The following is a 17,921-nucleotide window of genomic DNA, read 5'->3' as shown; positions in this document are numbered from 1 at the left end:
CATTTTTAGAAATGTGAATTTTGAAATTAATATTTTTTTTAATATTTTTTCATGAGCTTCGGAAAAACATTTCTCGATATTATATATTTTAGAAAGTAGTTATATCATAATTTAAGTTATTTTTATTCTTATAATGAAGAGTGAATAAGTTATATTTTCATTAGAATGTGAAAAGTTATTTTTATAATCTAATTATAACTTTCATTCTATCTCGTATTATTTATTTAATTATTTTAACCTAAAAAATATTTCTAAAAATGTTAAAATGTACTCAAGTGCACTTTTAAATGTTCTTACAAATAACATTCTTAATTATAATATTTTTGAAAAATGTGATTGTAGATAATATCATATCATTTTGTGAAACAAATGTCTCAAAATATATTTAAAAATAGTTTATGTAGAAGAAAAAAAGGACAGATTTTTTATATAAAAAAATGGCACAACGGAAAGGTTCAAACAATATATCTTTTCTTTTATGATAGCTACATTGTATTTTTTATCACTTATAAAGAATATATTATTATTTCTTTCTCAAAAATAATATGTGAACCACTAAAAAAAAAGGAGCAACAGGAGCTTCTTACAATAACGAGTACTGTGATTGTTAGATACTCTTCAACTGCTTCCTAATCGTTTTTTTTATAGCTGCTCTTTAATGGTTTATAATTGCTTTTTATTTCAGTTGCATTTTTAACAGCAACCAGCAATGTTAGATACTCTTTTAAATTTTTTTCCTTTCAATTGGTACCAATACCTTGTTAGATGCACATTAATGTTTTGTGTAATTTAAGAGCGAAATGGAGAAGGAAAAATAGGATGGATAAAAATAGTAAAGAAAATGATTAAAAAGAAGGTTTTTTTTTAATATATAGAAATAAAAAAGAAAAAAAAGTACAAGAACTAGATGAGAATATAAGAGAGTGAAAATAAATAAAGTATATGAAAAAATATTTTTATGCCAATTAAAAAAGATTTTTAATCTGTTTTTTCTTAACCTAAAATTGTTTATTATTTTAAAATTGTATATTATAAAGAATAAAAAATAAAAAAATAAAACAAAAATATAAAGAAAGAGATTCTTTTCCTCGTTTTATTGCAATTTAGGAAAGCATTTTCTAATATATCTTACGAAAATAACTTGATTTATTTTTAACAAAAGGTAAAAACTTATTTATTTTTTAATATTTTTTCTTCTATTTCTTTTTACTTTATTTTTATCCAAACAAACAAGTGAAATTTCCAAGAGATCAAGCAAAAATGATTCATAAGAATTAGTCAATATAATAAATAGACAACTATAAGAACTAAAGTCAATAAAAATGAAAAAATCATAAAGATCCTATACCTTTTTTTTCCCCTATCAATCGATTATTATCATTTTAGAAAGTATAAAAATTACCGAATTGAGTATTGTCTTTCCTAACAAATAGAAATCTTATACTTAATTGATAAAGAATCAACATTTAAATGAATGAAAATATTAAAATCGATACCCACAAATAAATAATAAATTCAAAAACTAAATAAATGTATAAAAAAAATTAAATTATGATTTTGTTTTTACAAATATTTGTTTTGTTGTAATAATCCCGATAGGTCATATTATATTTTTCCTTATTTAGTCAATCTACACTTACACTCAAATTAATATTAAGATATCTTAGGTGTCAAAAGATTAGTTCTTATCGTCTAGGGTATACCTTGATTTACATAAAAATAAAAAAATAAAAAAAGAACATCAAGATCTCAAATAAAAGCCATAAAAGAAGTTAATCGCTTTTAGATTCCCAGTTTCTATGCTGTTTGTGCCATCCCTCTTCTACACCTTTCTGCTGAACATGATCAATATTCAATATTCAAATAGAGATAGAGATTATCAAGAAGCAGCATGCTCCATATGCTTAAAATATGGTGGATCATATTAGGGTAATTGACCATTCAACTATTTTCTTTTTTCTTTTTCTCTTTATCAATTTCCAACCCCAAAACAATGGCAAAGAAAATTACATGATTCTGAACCCGCCGAAAACAGCTTATATAATAGCATTTCACGACAAACATGCCCCTCCAAAGTATAATTAAGATTGTGTCTACACTACTTTTTGTGCAAAATTTCCAAAATGACAAGTGAAATTGCAACATTGAACTCAGCGACAAACATTTAACAAGAAGTGATGGCATAGCTCGAATGAGATAGTGTGCAAAAATTCCAAAGATTTGACACTTGGTTGTTGGTAATTGGTATACATATGGCCTTGGCCACCTCTTTGCCAGACAAGCCAACTCGATCGTAGCTGCAAAGCAAGCAACCCCTAATTTCGGTGTTCAACTATTTAAATCAAAGCAATAATATCACGTTTCATTATTTCAAAACTACGTAAATGATTCTTGTTATGTTAGAATTTAATTTCAATGCACATAGTGATTCAATTATGTATTATTATCTTGGATAAGCTTGGTTTTCTTTTGCAATAATTATTTGAAGAGTTTAACTTTTCTGTATATTATAAGTTAATTAATTATAAATTATTGTAGCTAAGTATCGCATTGAAGTTATTATTACAATAGTTAATAATTTTATTGTATAATATTTTCATTAGACAGTCCTATAAAAAAAATTATATTATCAATATATTTTAATTAAATTCTTACTTAAAAGTTATATTTTAAGGTGATTTTCAATTGAATGGTAATAAATAACGTATCAAAATTAATTTTTTTACTATAATACTTTTAGACAATTTTTTAAAAAAAATTTTAATGTGAAATTATTTGAATTAATTATCGATATCTTTTGTATGAATTTTAAATATTTCTTTGTATTCCACTAGAGTTTATAGGGTGATTGAAACATTTTTAATTTAATTTTAACATTTAAAAATGATTTTATATATATATAAATAAAATTTTAATAATTTTTTTTATAATAGGAAAAGTAGTTTTTTTTAATAACAAACAGAGCCATAGCCCAAAAGAAAAAAAGAGAGAGAGAGAGTACACTTTAATGAAAAGAATAGTCAATATTTTTTAAAATATGAAGATTGAATCAATTGGAATAAAAAGTATCAAATATTCTATCCTTAGAAAATCCCATTTTTAGAGATGTTTTCTTTAATAAAAAAAAGTCCCTTCTAGAGACATTTGCTTTAATTCGGTATTACATTGGCACAAACTATTTATTTTGATAAATAAATTTTTTCAAAAAAAAATATTTTTATATTTTTATTTATTTTATTTAAAATGGTCAAAAAGTTATTCAAAAACAAAATTGTGAAGATTTATACTCAAAATGGATAATAGCTTATCAATATAAAGACATATGTGTGTGTAAAACATTGTTGGGATGTAAGCAAAGTCCTACATCATTTAAATAAAATGATGAACATGAATTTATATATACACAGTTGACTCTATTGATTTCAAAAACAAAATTATAAGAGTTTAAACCCAAAGTTGCCAATATCTTGTTATCATGGAGACTGAGTATAAGATCCCTTGTCGACTTGATGGAGTTGGTAAATCTAGATATAAGATTCCTTATTGGCTTGACGAGTATGATGGAATTGATGGATTTGGATATATGATCTCTTGTCGACTTGATAAGTATAATAGAGTTGACTGATAAAATTGACCGGTGAATTTAAGTATAAGTATCAAAAGCTATCTTAAAGGTGAAGCGATGTAAATATTTAGAACATAACTAAGTTCTATGGACTAAGTTTCGTCGCAATGGAGGGCAATTCATGTTCAAAAGGCGAAAAATATCTTATTATTGTGGGTAACACATTCTAAATTTATTTTTGAAATATTTATTCAAACACACTCAAAATCGATTCTTGTATTCCTATTTTCAAAACTATTTACGTCGATAGCAGCCCCGACAATGAGTCATCCTGATCCTTTCCGCAAGGGGACGAGTGAGCAGGATTATTATAACTCCATCGTACAAGCTAACCCTTTAATAGAGGATTAATAAAATAATTTTCTTTTAATTTATACTTTAATAATTTATTTAAATCTATTAATACCCATATATATAAACATTTAATTGAAAGTTGTTCATCAGTAACAACAGCGTCAATAGGTATTTGATAACTTAATTTTTCAACTTATTTAACTATTCTGACGTATATATAGCAAGCCATAGACAGTGAGATCGTACCTACTATATCAAGTTGTGGTCTGATATAAAAACAAATGGCTAGCATATAATTACGATATAGTTTTTGTCGGATTATCGTAATTAACACATAATTCCTTAAATAAATTATACGTAATTTGAACAAATATGGAATTGTGTCGTTGGCATGTGTAACCACAGAAAGACAAAGAAACACATGATGTGTTGCTCTTTTGGAATAAAATGATTGGCAAAGGACTTGAATCATGTTATTTGATCACTTATCATCACATGCATGGATAAGGAATCCAGGAACGAGAGGTCTCCCCGCACATACTTCTGAGTTTGCAAAAGTTTAAATAAAAGTAATAAATAGTTAATGAAAGTACGAGAATAATGAAAGTTTAGGGATAATTGATTTTAATATACGGGGTGTCTCGTTAACTCTGTCCTGAATTTTTTTTTTTAATAAAAAATATTACAAAGAGGGCCGCAATAAGGATTGAATCTGAGTCTTCATACTTTTAACTACTCCAATTCCTTAGGCTAAACTTAGTAGTTCTCCCTCCTGGGAATTGATTTTAATAAGTTTAGATTGTTAAAAATTTTATATCTAACATAGATTTGTATTAAAATTAGAGTGGTCGGGTTACCCTAAGGAATAAAATTAATTAAAGGAGAAATTAAAATTTGTTATGTCACCTTAAAACTTGTCCCACAAAAAAAAAAAAAAATTTGACTGACATAAACTTAAAATTCGGTATAGAAAGCACCTTAATAGGTATCACCAAGTCATTTTGTTAACCTTGAGGAATAAGTTTAGATGTCAAAATTCAAATGGTACTCAATATTATTGAAATTTGTTCATCTTCTTAGTACCTCACATTTCTTTTCTCTTATTTCTCGTTGTGTTTGGAGCATAAAATTGTGACTTCACCTTGAGTGGATAGGTATCACTAAGTCACTGTATTACACATAAGATATATTTAGATGTCGAATTATACTTTAAAATTTATTGAAATTTGCTTTCAAGAGATAATGTTTTTTTTTCTATGACACAAATTACTCATATATTTATAATATTTAAAAGGTGAAGCACAAACTGTGGAATTACACATAACATGAGTATTTGTTGTTCTCAGGTCATGTGGACATGACCATTTTTTATTATGAAATCATATCTTTATACATATGTAATATAATTCTTATAACTTATACCACTCTGATGTTTATTTTATTATAATACTTTAGTTTCCACCCCTATTAGATAATTTTAATTATTTGTAAATGAGTGATACTAATTAATATTAAATTTTCAGTTTCTACTTCTAACAATAATGCTTTCATTCCACGGAAAAGGAATTTGAAAGGATTGTGATCGGATACTCAAGTGAAGATATACGAGGCTTTTGTCATTATTCTTTCCTGGAGATGAAAAGATGAGTGCTTCTGGCTTCATCAAGTGTGTCACTTAGGGAATAAAGTTGTGGAAAAAATCTTCCTCTTAATATGCTTTATTGAATTATTGAAGGAAATCATATAAGATTTGCTCAAACAAACATCGATTTATGTTGTTATTCCAGATATGGAATACGCTATATGTCATGGAGCAGAATACTTATTTATGTATCTACTATTTCAATAATAATTAGTTATTATTTGTAACGATAAATATTTTATATTAATATCATAATTAAAAAATATTACTATTTATTATTAATATTCTTCTATTTCTTTAAGTTGGCACAAGGGTCGAAGAGATATCTCTACTTTTCAAGCATGATACGGAGTTATCTTTACTTTTCTAATTCATTTTACAATTTGCAAAACTTAAATATTATTTTGAATTAAAGTTAATATAATTTGACTTAACTTCATCTCTTAGAATGTAGATTTGGATCAATTCAACCCTACAAAAATTATTTGTAAGATGAATGGTCTCCTTTATTTATATACTCTTCATTAGTCTTATTTTTATTTATTTTTTTTTTATTTTAATGATTTAGGACATATAGGACTTAATTTTTTTTCCAATACATTTCTCATGCACAACATTATTGAACTTGTTGTATATGTAAATGATGGGTAACCCTTTTTAGTAGATATAAGATAACTCTGATATGATTTTAGAATGTGAATTTTGACTTAACTTAACCCTACAAAATTGATATAAGAAAGTGGTTTAGGAGTCTAACTCAATCTTACAAAATTGGTTTGTAAGGTGATGGTTACACACTACTTATATACACTATATTAGTCATACCATTAGTTGATGTGAGATCTCAACACACCTCCTCATGTCAAAGATTGGACATTTCAAGCATAAAATTTGCAAAACTAAATATTTGTAAGTGGTTTGATAATGACTCAATAGCAGGTGACCTAATAATAGCAAACAACATTTAATAATTCTTAGGATATGTTCTAATGTCATATTTAGAAAGTTATTTAGAAACTTAACTTTACTTTACAAAATTGATTTATAAGGTGATGGTTGTTTCCTACCTATGTACACTATATTGGACATAACATCAGTCGATATGGGATCTCCAATATGATCACTTATGTTTGTTACTAGTATTTTAACATGTTCCTTACAATGACTAAATGTTTGATATATATATATAACTAAATTTTATAATAAAATTATAGGTTTAAATATTATTTTCATCTTGTAATTTATTTATTTTTTACTTTTGGTCCTTATAATGTTTTTTGTTATTGTTTCATCCCTGACCTTTTATAATATTCAAATTCTTACTGTTAACACTTGTTAAAAAAATCCTATGTGAGAAACAGATTACATTTTATATTTGTTATATTTTACTTCACTATTGTCACATAGGTAAATTAATTTTAATTTTTTTAGACATAATTTCAAAATGTTATTCACTACACTCAAACCCTTACTCCTATTATCACACTTTCTCTATGATCCAAATGTGGTACTATAAACCCTAAACCTCCCAATCCAAACCTCAACCCCCTTAACAATGAATAGTTTCTCACAATTTGTGATCTTGACGATGGTCGAGTTTGTCCCTAACGATCATTGCCTCTTCGAAGTTACCACCAATTGCCACCTCGCCATGGGGGAGTTTGATCTCACTTAGCTACTCCTTCATTGTAAAGGAGATCATGCACCGTAAGAGTGTCCACCACTCTGTTAGCACCATTGCTAATGTCGCCTCCTCCAAGGTTAAAAAGAATTGTATCAATTGACTTAGGACAATTAAAATTGTTGCCACTTATCGTAACTGTTGCAACAACAACGAGTGAAAAACCTTATTGGAGGAGGAAGACTGGTAGTCCAACTTTGTCACTTACAATAGCTAGTGACAACAATGAAGTAAATTTTGAAAATTTGTCTAATCAATTTACTTACGTGGGAATGGTGAAGTAGAATATAACGAATATAATATGTATTTGTTTAGCAAATAAGAATTTTTTAATGGAATTGATCACAGGGACTATTTTTGAAATGTCATAAAAAATCAAGGATGAAACAGAAACAATTTTTTTTAACAAAGACTAAAAATAAAAAGGTAATAAATTATAGAAATAAAAATTATATTTAAGCTTAAATTATATATATATATATATATATATAGTTATAGTTATAGTTATATAAATAGATGTTATATTTAAATATACAAATTATATTTTTATATTTTTGATAAATAATTTATATTGTGACACAAAATTATTTTAATCATTGATAATTTATTTTAAAATATTAAAATTTAATCTATAAGTAAATATGATAAATAAAAATTAAATTAGATAAGAAGTTAAAATAATATTCATAAATCCTATTATGAAAGAAAAATACATAAAACACTATCATTAAAGAAAAAGTTTCCTAAAAACACTACCACCCATAATATAGCTTATTCTTCCAAAATCTTTGCAATTACAATCACAAGTTGATCACTTTGCTATTACAACTAAAGCAACTTAAGCATAACTTGTAACTCCTTCCATCTAAAGAGCTCAGAGCTTAAGGAGTTTATGTGCAACCCATCTCGATCAAGGCAAACAAATAGCCTCCGACTTGCCCATGTTACCTTGGCCAAATTAAGTTGACCTCTTCCAACTTGCCCACGTTGGCCCCCTCACCCATCATCATGCAATAAAATCCTAAGCGATGAATCCCTAGTAGCTAGCCATGTATCTTAACATTAATATCTTCCATAAATACCATATTTTAGCACATTGTGATCACCTAACAAAATATCTTTATTTATATGAAACTATATTTATGCATTAAATCACATACATAATTGTGAGGATACTCCATAATTATCATGGGAGATCGTCTTTTTAAATTATGCAATCAACACACACGCATATATATATATATATATATATATATATATATATATATATATATATATATATATATAATGTTCTTGTCATAATCATGCAAGTACTCATGATATCCTAACTAGTAAAGATGGTGTTCTGGGTACTCCAATATCCACATTAGAAACACATGTAAAAACACTCCAACATTTAAATATAAGGGAGTACCCAGAACACCATCTTTACTAGTTAGGATATCATGAGTACTTGCATGATTATGACAAGAACATTATATATATATATATATATATATGAGATATCATTTTACCCTAACTTGATTTATTGCTTAGACTCCCTTATATTTAAGTGTTGGAATATTTTTATAGGTGTTTCTAATGTAGATATTGGAATACCCGGACACCATCTTTACTAGTTAAGATATCATGAGTTTCTCGCATGATTATGAAAAGAATATTTTGTAAACATTAGAAATGAAACAATAAATTTTTTTTTTCATTTTGAAATATTTTAAAGTTACGCATACAAGAAAATGATAAAACGAAATTAAAAATAGATAGTTATATATGATACCATCATTTTTTTTTATATTTCAATAATATATGTACCGTAAAATATCGTCCGTCAATCATTCAAACATGGCCCTAATAACGTGTGGTCGAAAATCTGAATTGTTGTGAAAAAAAGATGGGTTACATGTGGCTGTTTTGCCGGGTGAAGTGAGAAAAATGAACTGTATTTACTGTACATCCGTGGTAGGTAAACAGTAAGTCAGTAACAGTCATTTCATTTGAAATTGGAGAATTCTAAGCACCTTATCTTCTTTCTTTGGCTTCATCTTTTTCTCCGCCGGATTAATCACTGATCTCACACCCTCCATTATACCTAATACGCCCTCCAATGTTCATCACTCCGTATGTACAAAAAGTTGACTCAAATAGTTGCAGATCACTCTGTAAAAGAAGATCAAATCATACTAAAAATATATTTATAAATTTCCTTTCAAATATTTTTTTATTCAATATTAATAAAAATAACTTTCTTTTTGAATAGAATAGAACTTATATTTAAAATATGAGTCATATTGAATTTGATTTTTTTATTTTAAGTAAAATATTATATTTAAGTTTTATGAATTGAAGAAATGTGATCGCAAAAAATTTGTACCAACTATGACGAGTTAGATTTTCTGATAAAAAATATTTCACCATATATTTTGTATTATTCATTGATATAAAAAGCAAGAACTTATATATGCTAAAAGTATAAAATAATTTTATATAGTCTTCTAATTTCAATTTACATATATTTTAAGTTTGTTATTTTTTATAATAATTATTTTAAATGTTATATAAATCATAAATTTTGATTAATTAATCATATAAAACTTTTTACACTAAAAATGTATCATTATTAAACTCATATAATTAGGTTAATAAGAAAAACTTATTAAAATGAGTAACCCGTTAATATTTCCTCAAGATATATGCTATCAAACTGACTTCTGACTATTTAATATATCGGTTAAAACATTACCGTTATAGGCTGATTTGATTATTTGAATAAATAGTTTAATTAAGTAGTTACAAAATAAGTGTTTATCATACAAGTGTTTATGTAAAAACATTCTTACAATTGAAGAAAAATAAAATTAAACTATTTTTATGTAAATTATGAGCAGTTTTTAATTGAAAACAACTTATGAACTGATTCATTATGTTTTATATATATATATATATAAATATTCATACTTATGTCATAAAATAAGTTTAAAAAACTGTAAATAAACTCTTACCTAATCGTAATCTTTCAGTAGGAAGATATTTAGATTTGTTTGAAATAATTAAAAATGTAATTTTATAAAAAAATATTTATAAAATTTAACTGTTCAATTTTTTTGATATTTGTAATAAAATAAATATTACTATCTTACAAATATTAATTGAAAAATTAAAAATAAAATCATTATAATAATAAATGTTTGTTTATTAACGAATGTTGTTAAGATGTTTGTTAGATATTTGTTTTTAACAATTTTTTTTTCACTTTCAATTACATAAAATAAATTATAAAAATTAATTTGAACAAATTCCTTGATATAATACATAATAATTATTATAATAATAAATTGCATGAAGTAAAATTAAAAATCTAAACCTAGAGACAGTGACTATAGAGTGTAATAGAAAATAGTGCACTCCAGATGATGAGTGAATCGACTGGCACAAAAGATGAGAGAGAATGACTTAAAGCGGCAATGAGAACCCCACCTTTCGTCCCACTATTCTTTTTTATTTATTTATCTCTTTCTTTACAGTACTTAAACAGTACAGGTAGGTTGGATTTTATGTGTGTGTGGTAAGGGTCTCTATCAGTTTTCAGGGAGAGGAAGAAAGAGGGTGTGTGTGTATAAGAGAAGGAGGAGGTTGATGACTTTGTTATCACAAAGGAAGAAGAAACAAGAAAGAAAAACACTCTACTTCTGCTTCTCTATATCTATCTTATTATCATATGTTTGCAAAAGTCTCCTGCAAAAGAATTCCCTTGCTGGGAAAAGATAAAGATGATTTTTCCTTACCTTTGTTTTGATTCATTTTGGAAACAGTGCTTTGCCAGATTTGTATGTGTGGTTATGAGATCTTCAATCGCTTTCCTTTCTCTGACTCTAATGAAGACAGTGACACTTCTCTCTCCCTCTGCTGCTTCTTTAACGCACCTTGACCTTCTCTTCTATTCACTTCACTGATTTCTGCTTCTGACCCTTCAACTCTTCCTTTTTCCAAGTTTTGCATTTTCTGATTTAGCTTGTTAATTTACTTGTATACGTCGTCGTGTCTTCTAATTCGTATTTTCTGTCATGTTGCTTCTCATTTCTTTCAGTAGTGTTTCTCGCATCGTCCTTGAGTTGAAGCTTTGAATTCAAGGTGGGACTTTATGTGAATGGTAAGGTTGTAAGTTTAAGATGTAGGGTAGTGGATTTATTTGCTTGTTATTTTCACTGTATCACATGAGTTGACCCTTGAATTTTTCTGCTTCTGAATATACATAACATTGCACACGTGTTCAAATCGAAGAAAGCAGCTCTGGTTTTGGTTTAATTAGTCACTTTCATAGTATGTCGTACTTAGATGTATATATTTGATTCTTCTGTTATGCATGATAACCAAAGGGTTAGAAACAAGGGCACCCACTATTCTAATTTTGTGAAGGAAAATGTTACCGAGAGAATCTTAAAATTTCTTCTTTGCAGTTTTTGTACTTTGGTTGCTTCAAGACTTAGGGTTAGGGTTCTTTGGTAGGTACTTTTTGCAACGTTTTTGAAACCAATCACATTAGAGTTGCAGAATTTTGCCGTTTCAGAAAAAAATATAGTACTTTCTATGTCATCTGAGAGTGCAGCAAACTTATAATTCTTAACTTGTAAACATATTTTCTAATGGGAAGGGTTAGGATTCTATATATGCATAATATAATTTATTCTCCAGAGAAACTCTATCTGGTCTTACCTTCAAGAATAAGTGAGTTTCACAAACCAGAACTATATTTTATATATATCCGAACATTCCTGTTATGTTAGTAGTATATATGAGTTAGAGCTATGATTTATTATAAAGATTACATGCAGTGCCTACTGTTCAGAGTTTTATTTGATAAAATTGATTTCTAGTGGAAATTATCAGTAAGTTCACTCGTTAAATATTTCATAAACACTGTTATTTCTGTTTTGAAGTCTATATATATTTTGCAATTATCTTTGATTATTCTCGTGCTTACAGCAAATGTGATTAATTTCAGTTGTTTATTAAAGATCTTACACACTGTCAGTGGTGTTTTGAAGTCTAACTACATCTTGAATTATGTTTGAACATTGGCTTATTTTGATAGGCCTTAGATATGTTGAAATACTATAGCATTCTAGTTATCCAAGTTCTTTTTCCATGCTATGGAAATTGCTTTTGGATTAATATTCAAGCTGTATGTATTATTAGGAATAGTTGAAGAGAGCTTCCTTCAGTCCACTCATGGATGGGTAAGGGGTTTGAATTAGCTGCTGACTCATTCATTCAAACACAATAGATCCGGCATCAAGATATGCTATTGTGAATGTGTGAATGATGCAGGAGGTAAATTTCTTCCTTTTCTTGTCTGTGCTTGGACTGAAGGGAGCTCCCTCTTACTGTTTATAATATTATGTTGTCTATTGTCTGGTTAATTACTCTTTTTCCTTCTTACATTTATGCTGGAGTTTAGCAATATATACCTTCATTTTCACCTTGCTCTGGAAGCATTTTCAGTTTCTAATGAATTGCCATAATAATCATTCAATTGATATGTAATATTACTATTATGGTCTTGTATATCCTGTCTAGCAATTTATTGGTAGGACGATTTCTTAGTTATTTTTTTGTTGCTCGTTTCAATTGATGCATGCATTTGATTAACCCATCTTTCTATGTATCACGACTTGATGTTGTGTTGGGGATTTGAGATAGAACCCCATAGAATTTGTGGCATGGGGTTCTATGCATTATCTAAATGGTAGTATTGTACCATATGAAAACTTATCATCTTGTGTAGATGTGATATCAATGATTTTGGCCGTCAGATTTTGTGGTTCTACTGATTGACATTGTCTTTGGTTTGGTTAGTAGATTTTGGCCGTCGATGCACAATTTTCTGGCAGGGGTGTCTAGATCTGTTTTCAGAGCTTATAGAACGATGCCAAAAAACTAGTGAATGTAGTTTTGCCTCGGTACGTCAGATATGTTAGGGAATAACAGCCAAGTGTTTCGGGTTGAGATTTTACGAAAGCTTTTGGGTATAATTTTGCATTGGTACTTCATGTCGTTGTGAAAATGATCTTTTATTTGTAATATCGCAGTCAAAGATGAACAAAATTGATGGGTTCAAAGGTTTTGTATTTTGTACATACTATGGAAGAATCATCATCCCAGATGGTAAAGTGGACATATAAGTCCGGTGAGATGGAGTGCTTTTACATGTATGGGAATCCATGTTATTTATTACTATTTGCTGAAGAGACCTTTTTGATAAGATGATTAAAAGCTAGATATGAAGTGGACATAATAGTATGTCAAATTGACCGTGTTTGCTCGTAATATTGCAGTCAGAATTTAACAAAACTCCTGGTTAGATTTTGTAATTTGCACCCTCGTGTAATAACCGTTACCTTTAATTGTAAAGTGACCCGTCGGTCAAGGGAACTTAAGTGCTTTTTATAAGTTTAGGGAAGCCATACGAAATTCTGCTAAATCAACTTTATGTTTAGGCTAGTGTATCGTTATCCACAAAAAAGATTCTATGATATTTGTAGGAGGAAGAATTCACATTGTTCTGGATGACAATGCCTAAATTTCGCATGATATGGTCAGGTACATTTGAGTCGCTAAATAAATGGATTCTATTGTAAAATTAATAAAAAATGGATACAAAATCAACTTAAACATACCCTATCTCACAGTAAAATTAATGAGAAATGGATATAAAAACAATTTAACATACTTATCTCACAAAATATAAGGTTTATCGGGAAATCTTTCTATATGCATGATGTGACACATCAAATTATACTTCATTTGGTTTTAGCACGGGGGAACAAATCTTAGGTCTATCTGAATGATAAGAAATTTCTCGGTAATGTGCATCACTTTAATTATAGCACATATATAAAAAAGAGTGAACTGTAAGCCACGTACATGAGTGGTGTGCAGTCAATGATAAGCATCTCTCCTTTGAGTATTCATGTTGGTTGGGTCACTTGGTTGGTTTGTCTGAAGTCTGAACTCACAGTTCACCTAAGAAATATGCCAGCATTGATTATAGTGTGTAGTGTGTCGGTCACATTATTCCCAAACAACAAACATAAGCAAACAATTGGCCACATAAAAGCACAACATCGGATTACTTTTTCCCATGCTTTTTTTTTTCATAGTAGGAGGGGCTTGAAGGAGGTTAACATGATCATGCTGGCAGGTGAATAGTGATGATTCTACATACGTTAGAGGCCTTTTATGTCATTTTTTGGTACGTATACATGTTTTTACCACATAACAATGTCAAAATATGAAGCAACAACCTTGCAAACGCTAGGCATTAGATAATAAAATGATATAGCTGGAAAAAATTAAATAATTTATATCTTAATTTGTGATGCTCCTTGTGAATAGGGCTGTGAGATATAGCTGTTTGTAGACTGGCAATCTACGTTTGTGTCGTATTGTTTTTTCTTATTTTCTTCTTGGAGTATCGTTGTAAAAATTACTGAATAACTGATCAATCTTCTGGACTCTGACCAGTTTTGCAGTGCCTGGAATTAAATATTAGCAGTGCAATCTGAGCCACAGACATTGCCTTTTTGTGCATCATTACTGTTCACTATGCTGTGTCTAGCACCCTAGCTAGAGGTTGGAACTTGGAGCTATAACGTTCTAGTTTGTTTGACATTCGTGAGATCTATTCCTTTTACTGGGTAGTATGTTTTTTTTCTTCCAATTTTCTCTTAAAATCTCGTGCAATATTAACTCATATGTTACTTTCAAGTTTCAACTTATTTTACTTGAAATGATATAAAAAAATGGGTTAGTGGGAATATTGTTATCTAGTATACTACTATAATAATCGTTCCAATATTATATATATTATTTATCGTAATCTTAACTATGCTTTTGTATTTTTGTTTATTTAAACTTCTTTTTGAAAATATGTGATGAGTAATGTTATAAGGCCATCTTAAGCCGCAGCTTAGGAGTTTCATATTACGAAATGATAATTTATGGTTTATTTTTTTAGTTAACGGAGAAAGCGCTTCTCTTTCTCATATACTTCCAAAAGGGCATGATATTTTTATATAGGTTTGCATGTGTAGAACTGAACTAAAACTAGGCTAGTTACTTGAAGAGTTCGAGATGCAAGTACAATTGAACTGGATCTCTTACTTTTTAACCATTTATTAATACTAGATATTTTGATAAATGGGCATGTGATTGGGGTCTGTATGCGTTAAATCATAAAGTTCTCTCAAATCTGAAGTGGATTTTCCAATTCCCTTTTGTCCATTTGTTAGAATCTGCTATATATTATTTTTTTAAAATCATGTTCAATGTAGATGTTACTGTAATGCAGGACCACTCACTAGTTCTTCAGGTTTGTGCAGGGACGTAAGAGTCATTTTCTAATTTTTTTTATAATCCGTTGTATGTCACGTGTTAAAATACCATTTGCGAAATCGTTTTCTAGGAACTTTATGTTGATGAGAAAATTTTCAATTCTTTTGATGATAATACAAAAATGACACTTGACTTAATTGTTGTACGGCTTAAGTATATATTTTAAAGTGTAACATCTCACGCTAGCCCTCCAACGATGGTGGTCCAAAATGGATGTGATGTGCATGATGCTTATTGTATATTCCCCATTAAGCAATGTTGAATCTTCACATGAGTGCATGGTAATGGTATCATATGCATGCATGCTGGATTCCTGGAAGAAAGAGATGGTGAAACAATTTTTTCTGCAGCATATGCAAGTGGGGTGGTCTCAGAAAGCTTTTACAATCACTAAGATTTATCTGAGAAAGCTGAGTTTGGAAGGCCAATCAACAAGGATGGTGGAGAAGGTTTTGCATTCCATAGGGTAAACAAACAGGGAACAAGGACAAAGAAAAGTGATAAATATAATAGAGTAACAAAAACAAAAGTCCATTATGGGGGACATTGCATGTGCCTTGGACAGTAGTAGTGTTCTTTAGTTACTACCAATTCTCTCATGGCTCTTGCAAGGGTTTGAGCCAATGGAGAACATGATAACACACTGTTGAGTTGGATAGCTATTAGATTCAGAAAATGACACTATACGATCTCACTTTTCATCCTTTTAAGTGATTAACATCCATGTGTGCGCATGTGTTTATTTTGTCCTTCATTGGCACCATTAACAAGCAAGCACAGGGTTTATACTGTTGTAGTCAGAATGAGTCAACTTAAAAAGAATTCTGGAGTCACATGTTTTCTCCACCGATTATAATCTCTTAAGATATCTTATTTTCTCAGGATTTTGTCTCTGTCCATGAATCTATCATGGCCCGAGTTCTCGTTTTCCACGAAGAAACTTGAGGATGGTGACACCACTCTCAGTCTAAGTGCCAGTACATTAAATACACTAGTGTGGGGTTTCACCTGTGCTGGTGTGGTCCAGGTTCATGAGTGTGATGGCAGCTTGGCAATCAATGATGTATAGAACTATAGATATGGTAAAGGGGCAAGATTAGTTATTCATTTGGACGGTGCTCTTTTTATATGTTAAATATATTATATATTAAATATTATATTAATTTTTCAACTAGTGTTTTTGAGCTGTCCTTAATAAAGTAGTCTCTAAAATGTTTTATGTAACTTATAGTTGCTAAAATTCTTCCAAATAAGTAGCCCCTAATGTTATAATCCAAGAGGGTTTAGAATCAACTTCGGAAGATGCAAGACTAGACAACGTGAAATAAGTATGATGGTGATGGTGGTGATGAAAGGGACATGGCATCTGATTTTATTACCAGGCCAGGGTGGAAGTCACTAGGATTATACTTTCTGTCTGGTGTGCTCATTAACCTCTTATTTATTGGAACTTGAATAATCAACGGGAGGATCTGGGTTTGGGTTGTTTAATTATTAGCAGGGGACAACTTGAATCTTTCAGTGGTGATGTGTGCATTCAAAACCCTGCTTTGTTTCTATGCTGCTAGCAAAGTGGATATCTTGTGTGGTTCTCTTCCTGATTCTTTTTTACACTGCCATTGAACCATGTGTTTTCATTATGTAATTAAATTTATTTAATAAGTTCAAAAAGGTTTAAAACTCATTTAATAATGTAACTAACACTTGATTGAGTTATATAAAAAAACTTAACACCCCAGAGAGAGTCAAAATATTACCTCCATTGAAACCAAATAAAATTGTAGCTCGGTTCAGCAACAAGAAAACACAAACATTCATTGTTTTTGGTAAACCAAATAGAAAAATTCCGACTCAAACCATCTCAAATCTACCAACAATTAAGCAAGCAATTTTGGAGAGTATAAAAATAAGTTATAGTAAAATCCACATGGCTTTGTCTTTGCTAATATTGTTCAACAAATCGGTTGGAAAGTGATCATCGACCCAACTCAAAGTCTAAGCTCCAAGTGTAGCTCTTCATCACCACCGTTACTTCGCTCCTCTTCTTGTTCCCGAATCATCACTTCCCCTTGTGGCTGGTTATGAGTAGCATTTTAGGCATCTTACCTTCTTCACCTCCCAACACTTTCGGTGCATTCAAAGGCATCTTACATTTTCCTTTGTCAGTTTCACTTTGGTTATTGTGAAAACTGATAGCTGCAGCACGAGCATTATCCCAGCCATGTTCAGCATAGGGCCTTGTGGCGAAATCTATTATTGGTATTGTTTGATCGTGTACAGCATTGGCC

At 29.4% G+C, this 17,921-nt stretch overlaps 1 long non-coding RNA gene across 3 annotated transcripts; it reads left to right on the top strand.

Annotated features, from left to right (window-relative positions):
- The first annotated feature begins 10,662 nt into the window (after window positions 1–10,662).
- On the top strand, window positions 10,663–16,812 carry LOC114914933 (uncharacterized). Of its 3 annotated transcripts, none has more exons than XR_014429591.1 (3): window positions 10,663–10,779; window positions 11,327–14,491; window positions 14,764–16,812. It is a non-coding gene; the product is annotated as an uncharacterized LOC114914933 (long non-coding RNA). The 3 variants fall into 3 exon arrangements; XR_003802761.2 differs by lacking the exon at window positions 10,663–10,779 and having other exon boundaries at window positions 10,786–14,491; window positions 14,764–14,871; window positions 15,984–16,812; XR_014429590.1 differs by lacking the exon at window positions 10,663–10,779 and having other exon boundaries at window positions 10,786–14,491.
- Window positions 16,813–17,921: the final 1,109 nt, after the last annotated feature.

Source organism: Cajanus cajan, chromosome 9, assembly GCF_000230855.2.
Source record: "Cajanus cajan strain Asha chromosome 9, NIPB_CcT2T_4, whole genome shotgun sequence".
NCBI lineage: Eukaryota > Viridiplantae > Streptophyta > Magnoliopsida > Fabales > Fabaceae > Cajanus > Cajanus cajan.
The sequence above is the reverse complement of the archived record's forward strand: the minus strand, read 5'-3'. Positions and strand labels throughout refer to the sequence as shown.